Below are 24,492 nucleotides of genomic sequence, written 5' to 3' on the forward strand. Positions count from 1 at the left end.
CAGATGATTGGGCCTGAGATCAGCTCGAACCGTGTGGGTGGGCATCCCATGCCAGTGGCTCTGAAGATCACAGTGGCCCTCAATTTCTATTCCTCCGGCTCTTTCCAGGGCTCAGTGGGGGATCAGTGTGGAGTCTCCCAATCAGCTGTCCACAGTTGTGTCAAGCTGGTGACAGATGCACTGTTCAGGTGGGTAATGACAATTATTCTTTACCCTACGGACGAAGCCAGCCAGGCTGAGTGAACCAGAGGCTTTGCAGCGATTGTTGGATTCCACCATGTCAAGGGTACCATCGACTGCACACATGGCCATCAAGGCACCAGCCGGATGCCTTCGTCAACAGGAAGGGATTCCACTCCATGAACGTGCAGATAGTGTGTGACTACAGGATGCAGATTCTGCAAGTCTGTGCAAGGTACCCAGGCAGCTCCCATGATGCTTACATCTTGAGACACACCCAGGTGCCGAGGCTCTTCAGTGCTCCAGCCCAACTGGATGGATGGCTGCTGGGTGAAAAGGGCTATCCATGGAAGAGGTGGCTCTTGATGCCTCTATGCCAGAGGCAGATCAGCGTTATAATATGAGCCATGCCTCCACAAGGGCGGTGGTAGAGAGGACCATAGGTCTTCTGAAGATGTGCTCCTGATGCCTGGACCATTCAGGGGGAGCACTATAATACCCCCCAGAGCGGGCGTCACTGATAGTGATTGCATGCTGCGCTCTCCACAATCTGGCACTGGCAGGGGGGGACCCACTGAAGGAAAAGGACCATGACTCAGCTCCACAGGCCACAGGTGATGAGTCCAGTAGTGAGTCAGAAGAGGAGTACGGTGAGGAGAATGCTGAGCGTGTGGAGACAGACCTCTGTAACCTCCAGGGAGGCAGGGACACCAGGGATGCCTTGATCCAACACTCCTTCAGCTAGGCTGCCAAAGGTCAGCTTCGACCACATGCTAGGGCTACCGCCTCCATCCCAGATGTCTGAAAGGATCCTTTCTTTAAACACAGTGCCAGTGCAATAAAGTTCAGAGCCACCTATATCCAGCATTACAAACTGGCGTTCCCTGCACCAAAGAAATGAAAAGGTGAAGCATACTCAGGCCATGAAGACAAAAACACAATTTATGTCATTCTGTCGGGTATTCAACATCAGACCAGCATACATAGAGTTAACAAAAATGAACATAAGATCATGTGTGACCTCTTGTGCTCATGGTGCCTTTAACTTACGTTTGCGAGTGCTACGTCTTGGTGTTCCCCCCTCACTGGCACTGGCATTGGAGGCAGCCTGCTCACTCTGCTGTCCTGTTGGCCTTGATGACTTTAGTGGTCGTCCTCTGGCCAATGGAGCCTGTACTGGCCCTGCCTGGGATGGAATGGCCAGTGCAATGGCTGGCATGTCCCCAGTCGCCACAGCCTCATTAGATGCCATGGTCACTGGTAGAGGGGCGGAGGAGCTGCTGCTGTCATCCAGAGTGCCCTGAGAGGAGCCTGCAGAGATGACAAGCAGCTCGTGCGCCAACGTGAGGTCACTGTGGACCTCCCTGCTCACTATTGATGGACGGGCACCTAGCTGGGATACTGGGTGCATCATCCATCTCCCACACTGGCCCTGACCACCTGAGGGCAGTGCCTGTGTGAGGGCTTGCAGGTCTGAGCGCAACCCCAGGAACCCCTCATTCTGTCCCTGGAGCTGCCTCTCCATGAGAGTTGCCACTCTCTCAATGGAGGAGGCAGTGCGCTCGGCCATCTCAGTCAATGCAATGCTTATGCTCTGCATGGACTCCTCCATCATGGAGACTATGGCATGCAGACCCTCATGGACCTCCGCCAGATTCTCCCGCACATCCTGCTGGACATCCAGAATCTGCTGCCTAATGCCAGAGGCTCATCATCAGCCGTCGACTGAGCAGTGTCCTGGTCCCCATCAGTCCTCCGACTGCCGGCGCCCTGGGCACTCTCTGCCTCCGCCTGCACCTCAAGCAAGTGTGAAGTACCTTCACCAATGTGAACCAATATACTAGCCACCACTCTAATGCCCACCGAGGTGCTGGTATCTGTGCTGGAGCCTGGTTCAGAGAGCGGGTGTGTTGCAGGTGAAAATGACGGTCGGTAGTCCTCCAATGTCAGGGGTGTTCCTTCAGGGTCTGGAGAGCGAACGCCTGCTGGTGAACCTAAAAGGGAGAAGAAGGACATGTCATTAGTTAAAGTCATCACACTGTCACTCTGCATGCCAGGAACCCGGGTGAGATCATCGAGATCTGCATCACGGTGCCCTGGTCTTTCAATGATCAATGGGGACTGCAGGTTCGAGGCTCACATCAACGAAGAGACTACACTAGAATGGCTTCACAATCTGAAACTCTCAACTCTGTGCACTGCATTCTTATCTTCGTCTGACACCCCCGCTTCTCCATGCCCGGTTGTATGGGGTGCGTGCTGGCTCTCAAGCTGCAGGGTGTCCTGCTCATACCTCGAGAAGATGAGGAGGTTAGCGGGGTCTCCGCCAGTCCGTGACCTTTCAATATTGTTATGGGCCATCTTCTCCTGAAAGGACAGAGGAGCATTGATTAGTCCACTGTTCAGCTGCAGCACCAAGCCTGGCTAGCCCCACCTGAGGGACACCTTGCCGGGCACATCCGAGTGATGGCCCTCGAGCTGCAAAGCACTCAGTCCAAGTAGCCAGGGCTCACACCCTTGTCCAACTCTGGTGTCATTGACAGTTGGCACTCAGACTCCAGCACCTCTGAGGTTCACAGGGGGATAGCCGGACCTTAACACATCTGTACACTGACAGATGCAAACATGGTACTCACCCTTCCAGGTCATTGTCCGGCTGCTGACCAGCAATGCCACCCCCTCCCATGGCCTCTTGGTGAGGTGTGGTGGACTTCTCCTCCCATCACTGGGGACAAGAGTGTCCCTCCTGGCAGCCACCTCCTCCAGGAGGATGGCGAGGGACTCATCAGAGAAGTGGGGGGCCGAGTGCCCACTCAACCCGGCTTCCCGCCTGCTGTGCCCAGCTTCACTCAGGTTCATTGTGCCCGCTCAGGGAACATCCTCCGTGGCAGCCTTCTAGGGGCTGCCTGGTCCACTTTTAAGCCGGCCGTCGGGTTGCCGTTGGACCCTGCAGTCGACAGGCCCATGTGCCCACACGGACCTTCCCAGCCAGTGTGGGGCAGCGTTTCATGCTGGGAGGGCCTTAGTTGGCCCACCAGCTGAAATCGCAGTCGGGGTCCAATCGTGGGTGGCAGTCCATTTTGCGGGCACTCCCACTCGGGGCCCCCCCACCCAATGAAAGGAAACTCCTGCCCAAGGAGTCCGACAGGTGTCCAAAGGGATCCTGAGACACCCTGTCAGTTTGGCAGCTGAAGCAGTTCCAGGGTTGGGGGAAATCTATCATGGACAATTGCATTTGAAAATTGGTCTTCCCCCAACATCCATCTCGTGCTTGAAGAAGAAGGCATAACTCGGCTCATTTTCAGTTGATTTCTGTCTGTCTGTCACTCTCTTTTCTCTGGCTATTTATCCCTCTTTCACACATCCACACTCTTTTTCTCTCTCTCTCTCATTTTCTAAATTAATCAAGCCATTCTTCACATAACATTTGGGAGAACCTTCAAAAGCACTGTAAATGAAATGCTGTCTCCTCATGCCCTATTTTAATACAGGGACTTAGCAGCTCCGTTAATATAATTCACAAATGAGGAATATTAATAGAAATAAGCCAACATTTGAGCTTTCACATAATAATACAAAAGGCTTAATTAATCTTGAATGGAAGGTGTATTTTTATCTACTGACCAAACAGTAACTGGAATGTGGTATGTTATTCCCTGTCATAGTTACTAAACAATATAAAATGGCACTTCCCAGCACCAGTATCTTTCCCTCCACTCCCAGGATATTTGAACTAATCAGAGAGGAGAACTCCTTGAAAACAGTGGTACTCAATACAGGCCAGAGGTTATCTGTCAGCTGTCTTGCCTTCACTCGTAGTCTCTGTAGACTTGATGCAGCACATGCCTCTGAGTTGCTGTCCAGCCTGTCCAAGTGTAGTGTGCTGACTGAACTGAAAATCAGTGCCTTTTTTTTATCTCTAGTGAAAGGAGGTAAAAGAAATGTGATTAGGAGACAAGGTTATCCGAGTTTCGGATATGGGTTATAGAAGAGACCCATTAAGACCCGACTATCTAATGAAACAATTGGTCACTACAGACTATTTTTCTTCTTGCAGGGAGTGTTTGATCTCCACTTGGCAAGGATTGAGGCCAGGAGAGTCATGAGAACAAACTCAGTACCTTCATAACTGTCTTCCTGAAAATGGCCCTTCAGCAAGTTAGCAAATGGGATTGTGACCTTCAACAAAATTGGTAGCAAAAACTCTTTTTTTTCTGCCATGAAATTAATTTTTTTTTTGCTGTCCTTACCTGCTCTGGCCAACACGTGACTCCAGGCCCACAGCAATGTGGTTGACTCTTAACTACCCTCTGAAATGGCCTAGCAAGCCACTTAGTTGTATCAAAAAAATTTTCAAGAAACTGAAAAACTAATGACAACAAATTTTGTAACAATAACAGTTTCCATGCTGTAGAAAGTTGTTAGTTTGAAGAAATTATGTGTTTCTGAAAAGACACTTCAAGATCAGGACAGTATGAGCTGATCTTAATATAATCAATTTAAATCAATCAGATTTTTATTTGGTGTTGTTAGGGTGCTGGATACCATTCAGTAGTGATAAATGATTGTTTTTCAGATTGAACAAAGGTTTGTAGTTGTAGTGGAGTTCCTTAGGGTGTTGTGATCCTTGCTCTTCCTGATATATATTAATAACCTAGACTGTGGTGTGCAGGTCATGATTTCAAAATTTGCAGGTGATATAAAGATTGGAAATGTTGTCAACTGTGACGGGGATAGCTTTGAACTTCAAAACAACATGGACATGTTGGTGGATTGGACATACAAGTGGGAGATGGAGTTCAATGCTGAGAATTGTGAGGTGATTCATTTTGGCAGGAAAGATATCATGAGACAGTATAAAATAAAGGGAGAAACACTAAAAAAGGTGCAGGAACAGAGTGCCCTTGGTATATACGTACATAAGTCATTGAAGATGGCAGGGCATGTTGAGAGAGCAGTTAATAAAGCATATGGTATCCTAGGTTTTATTAATAGGGGCATTGAGTACAAGAGTAAGGAGGTCATGTTAAAATTGTATAAGACACGAGTTAGGCCTCATCTGGGGTACTGCCTCCAGTTCTGGAAAGGATGTGAAGGCATTGGAGAGACTACAGTGGAGATTCACAAGAATGATTCCTGGGATAAAGAACTGTAGCTATGAGGATAGATTGGAGAGGCTGAGACTGTTTTCCTTGGAGAAAAGAAGGCTGGGAGGAGACTTGATAGAGATATTCAAGATCCTGAGGGTTATGGACAGGGTAAATAGTGAGAAATTGTTCCCACTCAAGAGAACATCAAGAACTAGAGGGCACAGATTCAAAATAATTGGCAAAAGGAGTAAATGTGATGTGAGGAAATAATTTTTCACCCAGAGGATAGCTGGAGTCTGGAACAAACTTCCTGAGAGGGTGGTGGAGGCAGGTTCAATCGAGGTATTCAAAAGGGAATTGGATTGCTACCTGAAAAGAGAGAATGTGCAAGGTTACGGGGATAAGTCAGGGGAGTGGGACTAGGTGGAATGGTCATTCAGAGAGCCAGTGCAGACTCAATGGAAGGAATTTTCTGAGCCCGCTAGCAGCGGGCATGATGGGTGGCAAGCGCAGAAAATATGGCACAACCTGCTTCAAGACGGCGTGAAGGCAGGTCATGATCGTCTGCTCAGCCCACCACTGACGGGCTGCTTTTTCCGCCATCGGTCGGTGGGGAGCTAATTGTAATACATTAGCATATAATTAAGAGGCCATCCTGCCAGGCTATTGGAATCCAGTCGTATCATCCGTCCACGTCAGAGGAAAAGCACGCCGAGGTGTTTCACCACAGCACACAGGCAACATGCACTTGGCGGCCTTCACTTTGGGGAAACTGAAGTGAGTGAGCAGCAGTGTTCTCCACAGCTTGCCCGTTGTTTACAGACCTCAGGTACCGGGAGGGTGGGGGAGCTGATGCAAGCCCTGGAGGTGACTGCTGAGAGTGGGGGGAATGGGGGGTGTCTGGGGGCAAGTGCTGGCCAGCTTCGGAGGCGACTGCTGACGCATGGTGGTGTCTGGGGCAAATGCTGGCCAGCCTCGGAGGCAACCATTGACAGTTGGGGAGGGTCAAGTGCTGCCCTGGCGCTGCATCCCACGCACAGGCAATTGAGGTGGGGGTCAGGGTAAGCAAGGGAAGTGGTTATGCATTCGGGACACCTGTATAAACTGACCATGCCTCTGTAACTGAGACTGATCACGCACAGCCCACAGTGATATGATTGGGGTCGGGCTCCTAGCCTGCCCACCCATGCAAGCAACATGGAGGCACCAAAGGGCCACCAAGCACTCCATACCTTACGCACCCCACCCCCCCCCTCCCCCCACCCCGGCACAAACTTCGAGTCCTCCACCACTTATTTGGACTGTGGAGCAGTTGGCCAATGCTGACCATGCAGCAGTAATTGCTGGAGGTGCTCACAGCCCATTGCAATCTCAGCATCCTTGTTTCAACTAGTGACCCCCATGTCGCAGGCTGACAAGGAAGCCATGCAGCACACTCATCTCTGGCCATCCGAGGGGTGACCAGCGCTTTCTGGGAAGTGTTAAGGGGCGGTCACACAGGGCCAGGAGAGGTGCTAAGTACAGCCTTTCTCTCTCTTTCATGTTGCAGGAGGACCACGTCAGAATCATGGATCCTGGTGACGTAGCTGTATGCCTGAAGGCCTACAGAGAGTGTGGAAGATGGAGGAGAGTGACTGAGGCTCCTGGCCGCACAAGGGCAGAAGCAGCAACCTCAGGAAGAATGGGGAGCAGGAGCTCCCAGGCATACTGCCCAGGAGCGGCAACGAGCTGTGGCTGGTTGGAGCCTAGTGACACCCAGGATCTATAAATGCCTCTGTCATTCCTGCAGATGCCTGAACCAGTGTTGCCAATGGCTGCGCATGTCTACGCCAGTTGCTCCTTTCAGGGCTCCACAGGTGAGCTCTGTGGGATTTCACAATCTGCCACTCGCAAATGCATCCATGAGGTCACAGATGCCATCTTCTCCATGGCACACAATTTTGTACATTCCACCCAGGATCGGGATAGCCAAGATGCAAGGACCATTGGATTCACCCTGATCTCGGGATTCCCACAGGTGCAGGGTGCGATTGACTGCACTCATGTGGCACTCAGATCTCCATCGCTACACCTAGCGGACTTCATCAACTGCAAGGGCTTCCACTCACTGAACGTGCAGCTTTTATGCGATCACCAGAAACGCATCCTGCAGGTATGCACACGGTTTCCAGGGAGTGTGCACGATGCCTACATCCTGAGTCACTCGCAGGTCCCTGCAGTCTTCCAGGGTCCACAGAGACTGCAGGGTTGGCTCTTTGGGGACAAGGGTGCTGGCCTCAGACTGTAGCAGAGAGATGGTATAACGAGTCTCATGATGCAGCTCGCAACTTGGTGGAGCAGACCATTAGGATGCTGAAGATGAGGTTCCGGTGACTGGACCGATCAGGTGGAGCCCTGCAATACAGTCCACAGAGGGTGTCACGCATCGTCGTCGTCTGCTGCGCCCTTTACAACCTGGCGCTGCAACAGGGAGACGAGCTGGCTGAGGAGGAAATGGAGGAGCTGCATATCTCCTCTGATGAGGAGGATGCTGATGGGCATGAGGGTGAGGAGGTCCTCGGTGTTGACCATGATTGGGATGAGGCTCTTGCAGTAGCTAGTTGAGGCAGGCGCACTCGGGAGGCCAGATTTGTGGAGGATGATAACAACATGCAGTGAGGACATTCCATAGATCTTCACATGGCCTCTGAGAATATCTGACTCCTGTCTGGCTGAGGGCAGCTCACTTGCACTCCATGATCAGGGCCATCTCAGAGACGCAGCCATGAAACTTTGGATACATCTGATGCTGTGTCCGTCTTCAGCACCTCAGTCCTTCAGGTGCACAACATCACTGGTCACAGATGCTGGTGTGATGGGGGCCAGCCCCACCTTAAAGGTGCTGAGAGCACACTGAGAGAATGAGAGAACTCTGTGGCATCTGCCCACTACATTCTGGATACAATAACCAGCACCACTGAGGTGCAGGCATCAGTAATGTTTCCGGGGAGTGTGAGGCTGGACCATCACTGTGGTCTGAAGGCTGCACAGAGCACAGGGAAGAGGCCCTGGACTGGGACACCTGCCTTTATCTTGTGCAGGAAAGTTTCACATCTGAGTGACATGAACACTGCTCATCAGAACAAGGAGTCATAGGCAGGGAGACATTCTTGGGAGTTTAGTGACAATAGTGAACATTATATACAAGTGATTAAGACCTGTGCCCAGGCTGTGCAACTACTTTTGTCTAACTGTCCTAGCCCTGCTGCTATGTCTTTTGCTCCCCATCCACAGCTGTGGTGGAGGCAGCCTGCTGACGGCGACACCCTTTCTGTGATAACTAAGGCGGGCGTCTTCTTGAGGGCTGAGACTTGGAGGCCCCGGCCTGCTTTCAGGACCAAGCTATCTGACAGTGGCACCCTCCTCGGCCTGTGGAGCTGGATCTGCGGAGGTCACAGGAAGAGGAGGTTTGGACGGGCCGGTCACTTCCAGGGTCATCTGTGTGAATGGCCCCAGAGCATGTTGATCCTCCTCCCTATGGGTGCCTGAGGGCACCTGGCTGACTTCTTGAGGAGTAGGGGTGACTGGAGTGGGATTGAGCTGCCCAGCACCCCTCTTGTGTACACACTGTTGGAGCTCAACTATGGCAGTTAAGCTGTGATATTTTGATTGAGACAGGAACATGTTCTGAGCATGGTAGAAGTTACTTAAATTACCCTGAAGTATCTGGCTGGATTTATTGAAAGCAGGCATGGAAGCACCCTAAAGGCACTAGATTTGAACCAATTGTAGTATTCTATTTTTACAAATAGAACTGTCTTAAAATTTCTTTGCAGGGCTGTCAAAAATTAGGGCCCCAACGTTCCTTCTTCTGCTAAAAGGGAAAGAGAATCCTATTTTCTCCAACATTTTAAGAACTATGAAACAAATCGCCAAGGGTACACCTTTCAGAAGTGCATTGAGTCATAGAGTTTTTCTGCACAGAAAGAGGCCCTTCAGCCCATCGTGTCCGCACCGGTCATCAAGCCCCTATCTATTCTAATCACATTTTCCAGCACTTGGCCCATTGCCTTGTATGCTATGGTATTTCAAATGTTAACCTAAATACTTCTTAAATGTTGTGATGGTCCCACCTCCACCACCCTTTCAGGCAGTGAGATCCAGATTCCTCCTCCCCACCCCCCACCCTCCACCCTCTGAGTGAAAAAGTTTTTCCTCAAGCCCCCTCTAAACTTCCTGCCCCTTACCTTAAATCTCTGCTCCCTTGTTATTGACCCCTCCACTAAGGGGAAAAGTTTCTTCCTATCCACCCTATCTATGCCCTCATAATTTTGTACACCTCAATCAGGTCCACCTCAGCATTCTCTGCTCTAAGGAAAACAACCGCAGCCTATCCAGTCTCTCCTCATTGCTGAAACACTCCAGCCTAGGCAACATCCTATTGAATCTCCTTTGCACCCTTTCCAATGCAATCACATCCTTCCTATACCAGAACTGCACACAGTGCTCCAGGTATGACCTAACTAATGTTTTATACAACTCCAACATAACCTCCTTGCTCTTGTATTCAATGCCTCGACTAACAAAGCCAAGTATCCCATATGCCTTCTTATCCACCTTATCTATCTGCCCTGCTGCCTTCAAGGGTCTATGGACATGCACACCAAGGTTCCTCTGTTCCTCTGTACTTCCTAGGGTCCTACCATTCATTGCGTATTCCCTTGCTGTGTTCGTCCTCCCAAAATGCATCACCTCATACTTCTCAGTATTAAATTCCATTTGCCACTGCTCTGCCCATCTTACCAGCCCATCTATATCATCCTGTAGTCTAAGGCTTTCCTCCTCGCTTTTTACCATATCACCAATTTTCATCTCATCTGCAAACTTACTGATCACACCTCCTACATTCATGTCTAGATCATTAATGTACACTACAAACAGCAAGGGGCCCAGCACTGAACCCTGTGGTATGCCACTGGACACAGGCTTCCAGTCACAAAAATAGTCTTTGACCACACCCTCTGTCTCCTGCCACTAAGACAATTTTGGATCCAATTTGCCAAATTGCCCTGGATCCCATGGTCTCTTATCTTCTTGACCAGTCTCCCATGCGAGGCCTTGCCAAAACCCTTACTGAAGTCCATGTAGACTATATCAACTGCACTACCCTCATCTACACACTTAGTCACCTCCTCGAAAAGTTCAATCAAATTTGTTAGATATGATCTCCTCCTGACAAAGCCATGCTGACTATCCTTGACTAATCCTTGCCTTTCCAAGTGGAGATTAATTCTGTTTGTTTCCGAAACTTTCCCTACCACTGATATTAGACTTACTGACCTATAGTTCCCTGGTTTATCCCTACCACCCTTCTTGAATAATGGTACCACAGTAGCTGTCCTTCAGTCCTCTGGCACCTCTCCTGTGGCCAGAGAGGATTTGAAAATTAATGTCAGGGCCCCTGCCTCCCAAAGCAGCCTGGGATGCATCTCATCTGGGCCAGGGTATTTATCCACTTTTAAGCCCGCTAAACCTCTAATACCTCCTCCAACTCAATGCTAATTTGTTCATGTATATCACAGCCCCCTCCCTGATTTCCATCATCCTTCTCTATAGTTAATAAAGATGCAAAGTACTCATTTAAAACCTGACCTGCGTCTTCCAGCTCCGCTCACAGATTGCCACTTTGGTCCCTAATGGGCCCTACTCTTTCCCTGGTTATCCTCTTGCCCCTAATATACTTATAAATTGCCTTTGGATTTTCCTGTATTTCACCTGCCAGTGTTTTTTCATTCCTCCAAATCGCTCTCCTTATTTCTTTTTTTAAGTAACCCCTTGCACTTTCTATACTCCTCTCGGGCTTCCACTGTTTTGAGCCCTAGTATCTACCAAAATCTTTCCTTTTTACCTTACCCAATCCTGTACATTCCTCAACATCCAGGGTTCTTTGGGCTTGTTGGTCCCACCCTTCACCTTTACAGGGTGGCATGGTAGAGTTTGATTTTATTTTGTTTAATGCCATGCTGCTTTCAGACACAATCATCAACAGAACTTGCTTCCTGGGTGCATGCACTGATATCTTCTTCAATGGTGGTGTCCCTAGGGAGCACATTACCAAGGATATTAGCAGTGCAGGGAAGGTTAACTTGACTCATTCCTGGGATGAAGGGGTTATCTTTTGAAGAAAGGTTGAGCAGGGTAGGCCTATACTCTGAGTTTAGGAGAATGAGGGGTGATTTGAGTGAATTATAGAAGATCCTGAGCGGACTTGGCAGGGTGGATGCTGAAGGGATGTTTCCCCTTGTGAAGAGTCTGGAAGCAGGGGATATAGTTTAAAATTTAGGGGTCTCCCATTTAAGAATGGGGTAGGGAGAATTTTTCTCCCAAGTGTCATTAGTCTGGAAGTCTCTTCCCCAGTGAGTAGTGGAGGCTGGGTCATTGAATATAACCAAGGCTGAGTTAGATGGATTTTTGATCAGCAAGAGAGTCAAGGGTTAAGGGGAGCAGATAGGAAAGCGAATTGAGGTTACAATCAGATCACCCATGATCTTATCAAATGGCAGAGCACGCTTGAGGTGCTGAATGGCCTACTCCTGCTCCTTGTTCAATTCCTGAGAACATGGGTGGAATCATCCCAGGTTTGCACAATGTGTGGTAGCGGGCGGGGAAAAGGACATCTTACCTGCCAGCCGCAATGGTGGCTTTTTGTGCCATATCATCCCATTCTCTGCATGTTCCACTAATTAATTATGCATTCACGGGGATGACACCAGATCTCTGGTGGGCAGGCTTGGATCTGCATGCCACACCATGACATGGTAACAGGTGCTGTTTTTGTAGACCTGTCAGCAGCATACAATACAGTGAACCATAGATGTCTCCTCTGTAAGATCCTAGAGATGACAAAAGATATTCATTTAACAGAACTGTTCGAAAGCATGCTTCAGAATCGCCGGTTCTATGTTGAACTAGGTGGGAAGCACAGCCAATGGCGTATTCAGAAGAATGGTCTTCCTCAGGGAAGCGTGCTTGCACCGCTGCTATACAACATCTACACCAATGAACAACCTATAGACAGTGTCACACGCCATTTTATATATGCTGATGGCTTAGTGTCACTGCCCAAAGCACTGATTTTACCACCGTGGAGAAAACGCTTTCTGAGGCCTTGGAGGGACTAACATCCTTCTATGAAGAAAACCATCTTTGCGCAAAACCATCAAAGACGCAAGTTTGTGCATTCCGCCTCAGAAACCGTGAAGCCAAACGCCAGCTTAAAGTAACCTGGTGTGGAGCAACACTGACGCATTGTGAACACCCTATCTACTTAGGAGTCACCCTTGACAGTTGCGTCACCTTCAAGAACCACATCGAAAAGACAAAGGCAAAAGTGAACGCACAAAACAACATCCTGACTAAGCTCACTAACACAAAATGGGGAGCAAGCTTGCAAACATTGCGAACCAGTGCTCTTGCTCTTTGTTATTCCACTGCCGAATACACCTGCCCTACATGGGAAAGATCTACTCATGCTAAGAGGATGGATGCCGTTTTGAATGCAAGCTGCCGACTTATCACAAGTTGTTTAAAACCAACAAAAAGGTGTGGCTATGAGTACCTGCATGGGCCCCAGCTATGCCTGTCTCTTTATGGGGTATGTGGAACATTCCTTGTTCCACTCTTACTCCGGCCTCCTCCCACAACTCTTTCTCCGGTACATCAATGATTACTTCGGTGCTGCTTCATGCTCTCGTCTGGACCTGGAAAAATTTATTAATTTTGCTTCCAATTTCCACCCCTCCATCATTTTCACATAGTCCTTCTGACACTTCCCTTCCCTTCCTTGACCTCTGTCTCAATTTCTGGTGATAGACTGTCCACCAATATCTATTACAAGCCTACTGACTCCCACAGCTACCTCGACTACAGCTCCTCACACCCCGCTTCCTGTAAGGACTCCATCCCATTCTCTCAGTTCCTTCGCCTCCGTTGCATCTGTTCTGATGATGCCACTTTCAACAACAGTTCCTCTGACATGTCTTCCTTCTTCCTTAACCGAGGTTTTCCATCCACGGTGGTTGACAGGGCCCACAACCGTGTCCGGCTCATCTCCCACGCATCCGCCCTCACACCTTCCTCTCCCTCCCAGAAACATGATAGGGTCCCCCTTGTCCTCACTTATCACCCCACCAGCCTCCGCATCCAAAGTATCATCCTCCACCATTTCCGCCAACTCCAGCATGATGCCACCACCAAAGACATCTTCCCTTCGCGCCCCCCCCCCCCCCCCCCCCCCCCCGCCCCCCACTTCCCCCCCCCCACCCCCACCCCGGCAGCATTCCACAGGGATCGTTCCCTCCGGGACGCCCTGGTCCACTCCTCCATCACCCCCTACACCTCAACCCCCTCCCGCAATACCTTCCCATGCAACCACAGAAGGTGCAACACCTGCCCTTTTACTTCTCCTCTCCTCACCGTCCAAGGGCCCAAACACTCCTTTCCAGTGAAGCAGCATTTCACTTGCAATTCCCTTAATTTAGTCTACTGCATTTGTTGCTCCCAATGCAGTTTCCTCTAAAATGGAGAGACCAAGCCCAGGCTGGGTGACCGCTTTGCAGAACACCTTCGGCCTGTCCACAAGCATGACCCAGACCTCCCTGTCACTTGCCATTTCAACACTCTACCCTGCTCTCATGCCCACATGTCCATCCTTGGCCTGCTGCATTGTTCCAGTGAAGCTCAACACAAACTGGAGGAACAGCACCTCATCTTCCAACTAGGCACTTTACAGCCTTCCAGACTGAATATTGAGTTCAACAATTTTAGGTCATGAACTCTCTTCTCCATCCCCACCCCCTTTCCGACCAACCCCCCTTTTTTTCCAATAATTTATATAGATTTTTCTTTACCCACCTATTTCTATTATTTTTAAATGTATTTCCATCCATTGTTTTATCTCTGCCTTTTAGCCTTTTTCGATTCCTTCCCCCCACCCCATCCTCACTAGGACTATCTGTACCTTGCTCGTCCTGCTTTCTACCCTTACTTAGCAAATTCTTTTAATAATATCACCACCTTCAACACCTCTTAGTCCTTTTGTCTGTGACATCTTTTGGTTGTCTCCACCTATCACTGGCCCTCTATCCAGCTCCACTTGCGCCCCCCCTTAAACCAGCTTATATTTCACCTCTCTTCTATTTTTACTTAGTTATGTTGAAGGGTCATTCGGACTCGAAACGTTAACTGTGTTCCTCTCCGCAGATGCTGCCAGACCTGCTGAGTTTTTCCAGGTATTTTTGTTTTTGTTTTGGATTTCCAGCAACCGCAGTTTTTTGCTTTTAGCCTATATATCCTGGCGGGTATCACTCCCCCTGATATAAGAAGAACGGTAGCCAGCAAGAAAGAGCGACTCTGTCAAACATCAGATGAGAGGCACCCTCTACATGGTCATACACCTACACCCAGCCTCCTAACGTCAAGGAAGAGCTTCATGAACTGTGTTGTTCCATTACAATCAACCTCATCTGAAGCTTGCATTACCTTGTGGAAAGACCAGCTCGCCAGTCTTGAACAACTCCCAGCGATGGAAATTCTACTGGATGAAAACCTTCCCCCAGGAGCTACTTGCAACTGGGCAACTTCGAAGTGCCTTAACAGTCTTAGGACTTAGGTGTAGGTTGTTCAAAGGTGTCACTAAGCAAATGGGGTTGTACAACCAGCCCGACAACTTGTGAATGTGGAACTGAGCCACAGACTCCTGCAATGCCTATCACTAGAGGAACGCTGCATTGTTGCGGATCTTGCCAAATTCAACAAGGCGCAAAAATGTGTCCAGTTCTGACTAGGCCATGTATAGACTGTCCATGGACATGATAAGAACATCCATGACATCAGTGTTTCCTCACTCCGGGCACTATATTTAAAGCACCAGAGTGCAGCCTACTTAATGTCTACAGACCAGGACTGCTCCAGGTGACAGATGACCCCAAAAGCAAGGAAGACGGTAGACCCCAAATTTAGTGACTCCTCTCTGGGGTGACTGCTGGACATAATAGAGGGGCGCCACAATGTCCTCTACCTCTGCTCTGGCCACATGAGGTCCACCGGAGTCACCAATCTGGCCTGAGAGGCAGTGACAGTGATGGTCAATGCAACTGGAGCACAGAGGGGGTCAGCCATCCAGTGCAGGAAGAGGATGAATGATCTCATCCGTTCCACCAGGGTAACAGAACCACCTCATCAATCTCAACTCACACTCACAAAGCCAACCACATCACACAGTCACAGGGATCTCACACCTCAAAGGACAACACCACTAACTCTCACATACACCCTCACATCTCCATCAGGCTCATATCCTCTGGACCTCGTGTCCTCATCCCATCCATGGTTCCGCTCACCACAGAGACATTCCACGCAGTATAATGTGTCCTGCTCACACTGTCTCCATCTGTTTTCATGCAGGAGAAGCTGGCTCACAGCAGCAGAGAGAGATCCCAGACCAGGGGTGGAGTGGCCCACATTATGCCCCTCACTCACTTTGAGGAGCATGCCATCATGCTGACTCGTGAGGATGTGGACTGTGCCTACGGTGACGGTGAAGTTGGTGGTGAACACCCACATGAGGATTCTGCACTATATCATCCCTCTCTCAATACAACTGTAGTGCTCTCTCTTCTGCTTTTGACTCTGCTGCCATGCACTAATTATCTCTACTGTGGTTCACAGGGAGCTCTGCCAAGTGACCAACATCCTCAGCCAGCCAGTCCCTCAGCTCCATCCATATCCTCAACTCCAGCCAAGAGGTGACCTCCTCCATTGAAGAGCTGGAAATAAGCAGCCTGGAAGACCCATCACAGTGCTTACCCACACCCTCCACCAGCGCAGAGACACACACCTCAGTGGGACCTAGATCTAGAGCAGGCTCAGGTTCACAATCTGGTGGTCACCGCATGGACACGTGTGCGCAGCAGGAGGAGGCAGGTTCAGCCGAGCTCCCCAGCACTCGGAGGACTGCTGGGGAAGGGGTATCTGTGTGAGTGGCATGCAAGTGGGAGGAGTGCATCCTCCCGCTCTCTGATGAAGTGGTGCCCATGCATATGTATGGAGGTCTCCCTTGGAAAGATGGCAGATGGCATGGAGGCCTTGATCCAGCAGAATGCAGAACAGCATTCCATTGATTTAGCCATGGGTGAGGGAAACAGGGCAGCTCGACATCCCTTCTGTTGTTCTTTCCCCTCAAGGAGTCAGGCCGGGGACCTTGGGCTCCCGAAGGGAGGAGGAGCAGGAGCTGGGCATCCCTGGATCATCCACTCAGGAATCTCAGAGGCTGTCCACTCCCTCCTAGTCCCCTTTGTCTGTGACCCCCTCAGCCTCATCCTCTGTCACGGCAGAGGGAGCAGCTGGACCACAGGAGGACAGCCAAAGCAAGCTAGGGTCCTCAAAGCCTTGGTTTTCCAGAGGATGCAGGCTGAAGTCATCAGAGGCAACAGGGCCAACCATTGCACAGGGTGTCTCCACCCCTGCTGCGGATGTCAGGGCAGCACCTAGAAGAAGTGTTAGGCCTAGAAAGGTTAAGAAATTCTGATCGCAAGTGGTTGCATGGGTGAATGCATTTTGTCACTTTATCACCTGAAAGTATATGCATTTTCACTAAATAATGTGTAATGGTGTCTTTCAGCTTCATTTGCAGGCTTTACGAGTTCTCCCCCTGCATCTCCCCCCACCCCAAAACCGCCCCCCCCCCCCACCCCCGCCGCCAACTCCAACTAGCAGTTCAGCTGCACACAGCCGAATCACATTGATTCTGGAGGGAGATGTGTGTGTGGCCGGACCTTTCAGAGCCTTGTGCGGTATTCTCTCATGCACGTGAAGCCTTCCTCAAACACACTCATCTCAATGTGCCAAGCATTTTGAATGCTGCCTGCTGGGGTTCTCTTTCGGTTCTCCATTTGAGCTGACCTGCACCTCCACCCACCCACTGACCGCACTCCCATGCAGCACCTGTGCCCGTCCAACACGAGGCTCCACTCACTTTTGATTTGAGAAAAATGGTAGTCATCATTTTTCTGCTCAACTCCGCCATCCTTTCCCCTCACCTAGTAACCCATGTCATTTCCCCCATCACTGTTGACCCCACTGGCATCACCTTCCACCTCCCCAAAGTCACCTACCAACCAGAACCCTTGTCCTTCCAGGATGTCCAGGTGAAAGTGCACATTCCCTATCTTCCTGAGAATCCACATTGACCTCCCTAACCTCCTCCTTCCCAACCTCAATGTCCATTTCTGGCTTCAAGTCCCCACAAACCACTCTCACCGTCCCTTCTAGCGCTACCATCGCACCCTCACCCTCCCACTCTTCTGCTCACTCTGCCCCTCCCATAATTACCATTCCCTCCTACCACACCCACCCTCAGTTCTCTCCCCAGGAGGCAGTCATTGACTCCACAGGCCCCTCCTTTGCACATTCACCTGGACATTCACCCCCCTTACTCCCTCCTCCCTCCAACCCTCCAGCGTCGTCTTCTCCTCCGATGTCCATGACGTCAGCAAGGCCAGAACGCTAAGTCCTGACTTCTGCACATCACACTTATCAAGATGTGTTCTGGGCTGGCGTATTTTCCCAGTTGTGTAATGGTAAATCTGGCATGGGGAAACGAATCTAGTCAGGCCTTGCTTTACATCCCATGGCCTTCTCGCCGTATTGTCCCCGCTCCTCCCCCCACACTTACCATGATGCTCGACGTCAATGGGGCCAGAAAACTCCAGCCTATGTCTTTATTGATGGTGTTTTATAAAAAGATTGCAGTAGATCACAGTGTTCCCAATATTGATCCTTTAATTCTTCTCAAACAGCAGACATCCAGTATAAATATTGAAATGTTTAATAAGCCAGCTCTGTGCAATTAGTGGAAACAAATTTGAGAGGGCTCCATTAGGGGTGTGCAATCTTCCTAACTCAAATGTTCCCTGCTGTGCAATGCTTAGCCAATTACTTAGACTCAAGCACAAAGGACATTAATCTGCCCATGCCTCAAAGCCAACAGCTGATTTTAGTGCTGGTATGGACAGAAAAGAAACAGCACATGGTACAACAATAAGTGGGTATAGAGTAGTCTCTTAGTCCCTTGATACACAGCAATTGCACACTGGGCTCAGAAGCATTGAGGAGCCTGATAATTAAACATATGTGCTGTCATCTCTCGCTGCTTTTTGGCATTGACTGTGTGATAAAAGAATAAAAACCTCACATAAGTATTGATATAGTGAAAGTGCCTCACATTCCTACCGTAAAAACATTGGTGAGCAAATTCCAAAATGAAGTCATAGCCATCTTCAAAGCAGTTAGAACAAGACTATAGACAGCCACGATGGAAGGAATCCAGGATCTCTCTGTTGAATACTCACAGATCAATAGGCTGAATGAGGGGACCCTCCTCCAGTGCCAAGGGGAGGCTAATGCTCTGGGGACCCAAGTTTGAATCCCACCACAGCAGATGGTGAAATTTGAGTTCAATAAAAGATTTATGATGACCACAAAACCATTTCCAATTGTTGTAAAAACCCACCTAATTCACCATTATCCTTTAGAAAAGTAAATTTGCTATCCTTACCTGGTCTGGCCTACATGTAACGCCAAACCCTCAGCAATGTGATTAACTCCTAAATGCCCTCTGAACAAGGGCACTTAGGGATGGGCAATAAATGCTGGCCTAGCCAGTGATGCCCACATCCCATGAGTAAATAAACAAAAGTGCAAAGTGACAAACTTAGGATGTCAAGAAAGGAGAAATGACTAAATGTTTGGGAAGTTGAATGCACAGTAGAAGAGAAAGCTTTTGAAAGTGCAGAAGGAGGCAGCAAACTGGAGAGATTCAAGAAGGGAATTCAAGCAGACCAGGACTTGGGGGCTGAAAGAACTGCTTCCAACAATGCAGAGGAAGAAGTGTTATAAAGTCCGGAATGTTCAGGGATAAGTGGCTGGAGAAAATTGCTGTGGAGGGAATTGGAACTGAGAATAAGAACCTTGAAATCATCTCATAGCAGTTTTAAGAGGCAATGAAGCTTTACAAGAGAGGAGGGGAGGAAATGTAACATTTTGAATGGCTGAGGACCCATGATATGTCTGACCCAAGGTGCTTGGACGGTTTAATATGTCCATCATACTGATTATATTTAATCCACGTGAACGAGCTGAATATTTTCTTTGAAAAAAAGGGAAATCAATTCCAATGCCGTTTTCCAATCCAAGACTTTGATAATTAGGTTGCAAAGGATATTTTTTGAAACTGCTTTCTGTGATGAATTGTTCAAAAATTTTCTCAAAAAAATCATCAGTGTTAATTCTGCATAGCAGACTTTTAAAATCTGTTTCTCCTCAAATAATGTGTTAATTTAAGAGGCTGTCATTTGGACTAAATATCTACCTATCTCAGGCAAAATTCATCAATATTACTTTGGTCGATAAAGGAGGATAAACAATATATTCAAATATAAACCAACATCACGAAAAAAGATTATCTGGTCATTTATTTAATTTCTATTTTTGAGATCTTGCTTGTGTGCATTTTTTAAAAATGTATTTGTGGAATGTGGGCATCGCTGGCTAAGCCAGCATTTATTACCCATCCAGAATTGCCCTTCCAGATTATGAATCCAATAACATAATCTCTGTGCTATTGTACCCTCTCCTGATTACCGTTTAGTGGGCCCTTGATGGATTCTGTACACGTTGTTGGTATTTTGGTCTGATGCACTGCAGGCCCAAGCAATCTACTTAAATTCAGAGAGGAGGAGAGAGCAGACAGAGAAGATTTACCAAAATTAGGCCAGAGATTAGTGACTTCAGTTATATGAAGGTGGTGGTGAGGTTGACCCGGCTGCAAAGGCCAGTTTCTATTCAAGAACCTGGAGCGAGGGCACCTGCATCTTTGGGGCCCCCTCTCCCTCACCTACCTGCCATAGTGACCTGCTGCTGCTTTCAAGCTAGAAGACCTATTGGTCCTCCGGCTTTGAGAGCCCACCCACCATTCTCAATTGGATGGTGATCCCACCGTCTAGCCGTCGATTGGCCAATTTAGGGAAAATCTCAGCTGAGCGACTGTTTCCCACATGGTTTTGATACCCATTTGAGCCTAACAGCTGGGGTCCTGAAAACTGTGGGAAAAATCCTCCGCTACGTGTCAAGCACATTGGTCTGAGACAGGAATAAAATCCAGACCAAGTAAAGTCAGCAGGAAAGGACATTGGTGAACCTATTGGGTTTTTAGGATAATTCACCAGCTTCATGGTCATTTTCGCTTTATTTCCAGGCTTGTTTTTGTTTTAAAAAGTTCTTGAATGCAAATTCTCAAACTATTATGATCTGTTATTATTAATCCAGGTTCCGGATTATGAATCCAATAACATAATCTCTGTGCTATTGTACCCTCTCCTGATTACTGTTTAGTGGGCCCTTGATGGATTCTGTACACGTTGTTGGTATTTTGGTCTGATGCACTGCAGGCCCAAGCAATCTACTTAAATTCAGAGAGGAGGAGAGAGCAGACAGAGAAGATTTACCAAAATTAGGCCAGAGATTAGTGACTTCAGTTATATGGAGAGATTAGGGAAACTGGGAATGTTTGTCTTAGAGCAGAGAAGGTTAAATGAAGATTTAACAAATGTGTTCAAAATTGAGGGGAACTAATAAATAGGAAGAAATTGTTTCCAGCAGGAGAGCCAGTAACCAAAGGACACAGGCTTAAGATATTTGGCAAAAGAACCAGAAAGGAGGTAACCAGATATCACTCAGTGGGCTGTTATGAACCAGAATTCATTGCTTGCAAGGATGATAGAAGCAGATTAAATACTATTTTGCAAAAAGGCAATGGATATATTTATACTTATAACATATATATTATATATATATTAGACACCCCAAAAGCCTGTCCACCATCTACAAGACACAAGTCAGGAGTGTGATGGAATACTCTTCACTTGCCTGGATGAGTGCAGCTCCAACAACACTCAAGAAGCTTGACACCATCCAGGAGAAAGCAATCAGTTTAATTGGCACCCCATCCACCAACTTGAACATTCACTCCCTCCACTACCACCAACTGGCAACAGTGTGTACAAGTACAGTGCGGGAATTCACCAAGGCTCCTTTGACAGCATTTTCCAAACCCACAACCCCGATCAAATAGAAGGACCAGGGCAGCAGATGCATGGGAACACCACCACCTTCAAGTTCCTCTTCAAGTCACTCATCATCCTGACTTGGAAATATATCACCGTTCTTTCACTGTCGCTGGGTCAAAATCCTGGAACTCACTCCCTAACAGCACTGTGGGTGTACCCACACAACATGGACTGCAGCAATTCAAGAAGGTAGCTCCCCAGCTTCCAGCTTCCCAAAGGCAATTAGGTATGGGCAACAAATGCTTGTCTTGCCAGTGATATCCACAGCCCATGAACAATTAAAAAATTATATATGCTGCAAACCGTGAAATTTCCAGGGCTCCAGGGAAAGGGCAAGAAAGTGGGACTAATTGGATACCTCTGTCAGAGAGATGATACAGGCACAGTGGCCAGAATGACTTTCTCCTTTGTTGTGATAATTTAGCATGAAAATTTACAAATTCCCACTCCAGTGGACAGAAAACTGTGAGCAGTGTTGAACTAGGCTTGCCAGCGAAAAGTGGCCACTTGGGTGGAATCCAGGCAAGTACCCATGTGATGGTACTCCAGAACGAGTCAGGAGAGGGCCAGAAGAAATTTGAGGTGGGGAAAGAGAATGGACACAAATGAAGACTTCCATCATTTTTTTGACCATCTTTCTGTAATTTGAGGATACACTGCACCTTCAAGAGTTACAGAATGGTGGGTGAAACATGTCTGCATAAAAATAAAGCACAAAGGACATAAAAAATAGCAAGCTAGCGCTGCATTGCAATAAGAGAACATTAATACCTCATCGATGCTAGCACTAAAGGTACTTGTAAGTTCCTATTATAATTTATTGCTTGTATTTTTAGACTGTATTATTTTGTGCTTTTTATTGTTGCAACTTTGCATTTCATCTTCATTGGTTGGCTTGCCATGTTGGTCTAACCCTGCAGTTAAATTAGGTTACCGGGATAAATGTATTGAATAAATCCAAATATCAAAGAGCTGTTACCAGCTAAAATGAGCAATCTGAAGAACCATTTGACGGCATTTACTTAAAGTGCAAAGACAAGCAACAATGTAATCAGGAGCAGAGTTTGCAAATTGGTGAAATGCCTTATACTGTTGCTCTGAGGTTATTTGCATTCAGTTAGAGAGCCTGTTTCAGAAATGAACCCAGCTCTCAAATCAGCAGAGGGCATAAACATTGACTCAAATTCTACATACAGTACAGGACTGCAAAGCAAGTGTAAAAAACTGTTAGCCTTTTCCTTTCAGATTCTAGTTAGCCTTGAAAGATTACTTTTGAAGTGTTTTAAAATGCCAGGAATAACAAAAACCTCAACAAATTTCGTCAGGGAGTTGCTCTTCAAAGTTGCCCACAAAATCGTCTTGATTTTAAAATTATCAATTTGATTTATTCATTCATTCATGGCTAGTCCAGCATCCTTGTTTTCAAACCCCTACATGCTCCCCCTATCCTTGTAGTCTCCTCCAACACCACAACCCTTCAGAATCTCTGCACTCATGGCCTCTCGTGAATTCCCAATTATAATTGCTCCACCATTGGCAGCCGTGACTTCAGTTATCTTGGTCCCAAGCTCGGGAATTCCCTCCTTACCCCTCTCCACCCCTCTACCTCACTTTCCTTCTTTGAGGCAAATAGTAAAACCAAAATCTTTGATGAAGCTACTTATGTGACTCAGTGTCATGCTTTGTTTTCTAATGCTCCTCTGGAGGGCCCTTGGGGTGTTTCATTCCATTAAAGATGCCATATATAAGTAGTTATTGCTGTTCTGGAATGAACTACGTGAGCCATATTGAAAATCCTTAATGGGGAATGGATGCTTTAATAAGCACTTTAAGCTGCAATGTTTGCAATGGAAGGACAAAAGTCACACCATCATTGATCCTGATCTAGATGAAAACAAGTTTATGTGTTGTGTGGACAATTAGGGAGGAAACACACAATGTGTAAAAGCATTTACTAGATTGGTTTACTAGATTGATACCTGGAATGAGCGGGTTATCTTATGAGGAAAGGTTGGACAGACTAGGCTTGTTTTCACTGGAGTTTAGAAGAGTGAGGGGTGATTTGATTGAAGTATACAAGGCCCTGAACAGCCTTGACAAGATGGACGAGGAAAGGATGTTTCCTCTTGTGGGTGAGTCCAGAACTAGGGGGCAATGTTTTAAAATTAGTGGGCACCCTTATAGGACAGGGATGAAATTTTTTTCTCTCAGAGGGTTGTGCAACTTTGGAACTCTCTGCTTCAGAAGGTGGTGGAGGTGGGGTCTTGGATATTTTTAAGGCAGAGGTAGATAGATTCTTGTTAGGCAAGGGAATCAAAGGTTATCAGGGGTAGATGGGAATATGGAATTCGAAACACAAACAGATCAGCCATGATCTTATTGAATGGCGGAACAGACTCGAGGGACCGAATGGCCTAATTCTGCTCCTATTACGTATGTTCCAGCCCCATTGGCATTGGGCATTATGATGAGCAGGGCGGGGGAACAATATGGTGAAAAGGCCAAAAACTGTTTTCACACCATTGTTCCACCTGACAATGGTGGGCCTCGTTTCCCGTCGCCGCATGTTGGGAACCTAATTTCAATACCTTAACATCCCATTACAAGCCCTGCTTAATGGAATCACTGCCGCCACCCCGCGCTGGATCAATCACGCCGATGTGTTTCACAACTGTACACAAGAGGAGTGCACCTGGCGAGCTCCACTTCACTCAGGGCTTCAAGGTTTTTTTACCAGCCTTGCTTCATGCAGAACTCACGGTCATCAGTGCCAGGCTTCGCACTCAGCGCCACATCACTTGTAGGGGGGCTTACAGGCAGGTCCATACCTACCAGACCAGCTGTAAGGCAGGGGTAGCTTTCCAATAGCTGCAGGGCTAGGGCTTGCTTGGGGAAGTGGGAGAATTGCCCTCAGGCAAGGGAAGAGGCTGCAGGGCAAGGTCGGCACTCAGGCAAAGGGGTATCCCAGGGTGTGTGCGGGGACACATGTTGGTCAATGCAAGTGGCCTCAAGATGATGAGGGCTGAAGAGGCAGTCTCCAGAAGAGATGAGGCCAGATG

This window comes from Carcharodon carcharias, chromosome 5, assembly GCF_017639515.1.
Source record: "Carcharodon carcharias isolate sCarCar2 chromosome 5, sCarCar2.pri, whole genome shotgun sequence".
Lineage (NCBI taxonomy): Eukaryota > Metazoa > Chordata > Chondrichthyes > Lamniformes > Lamnidae > Carcharodon > Carcharodon carcharias.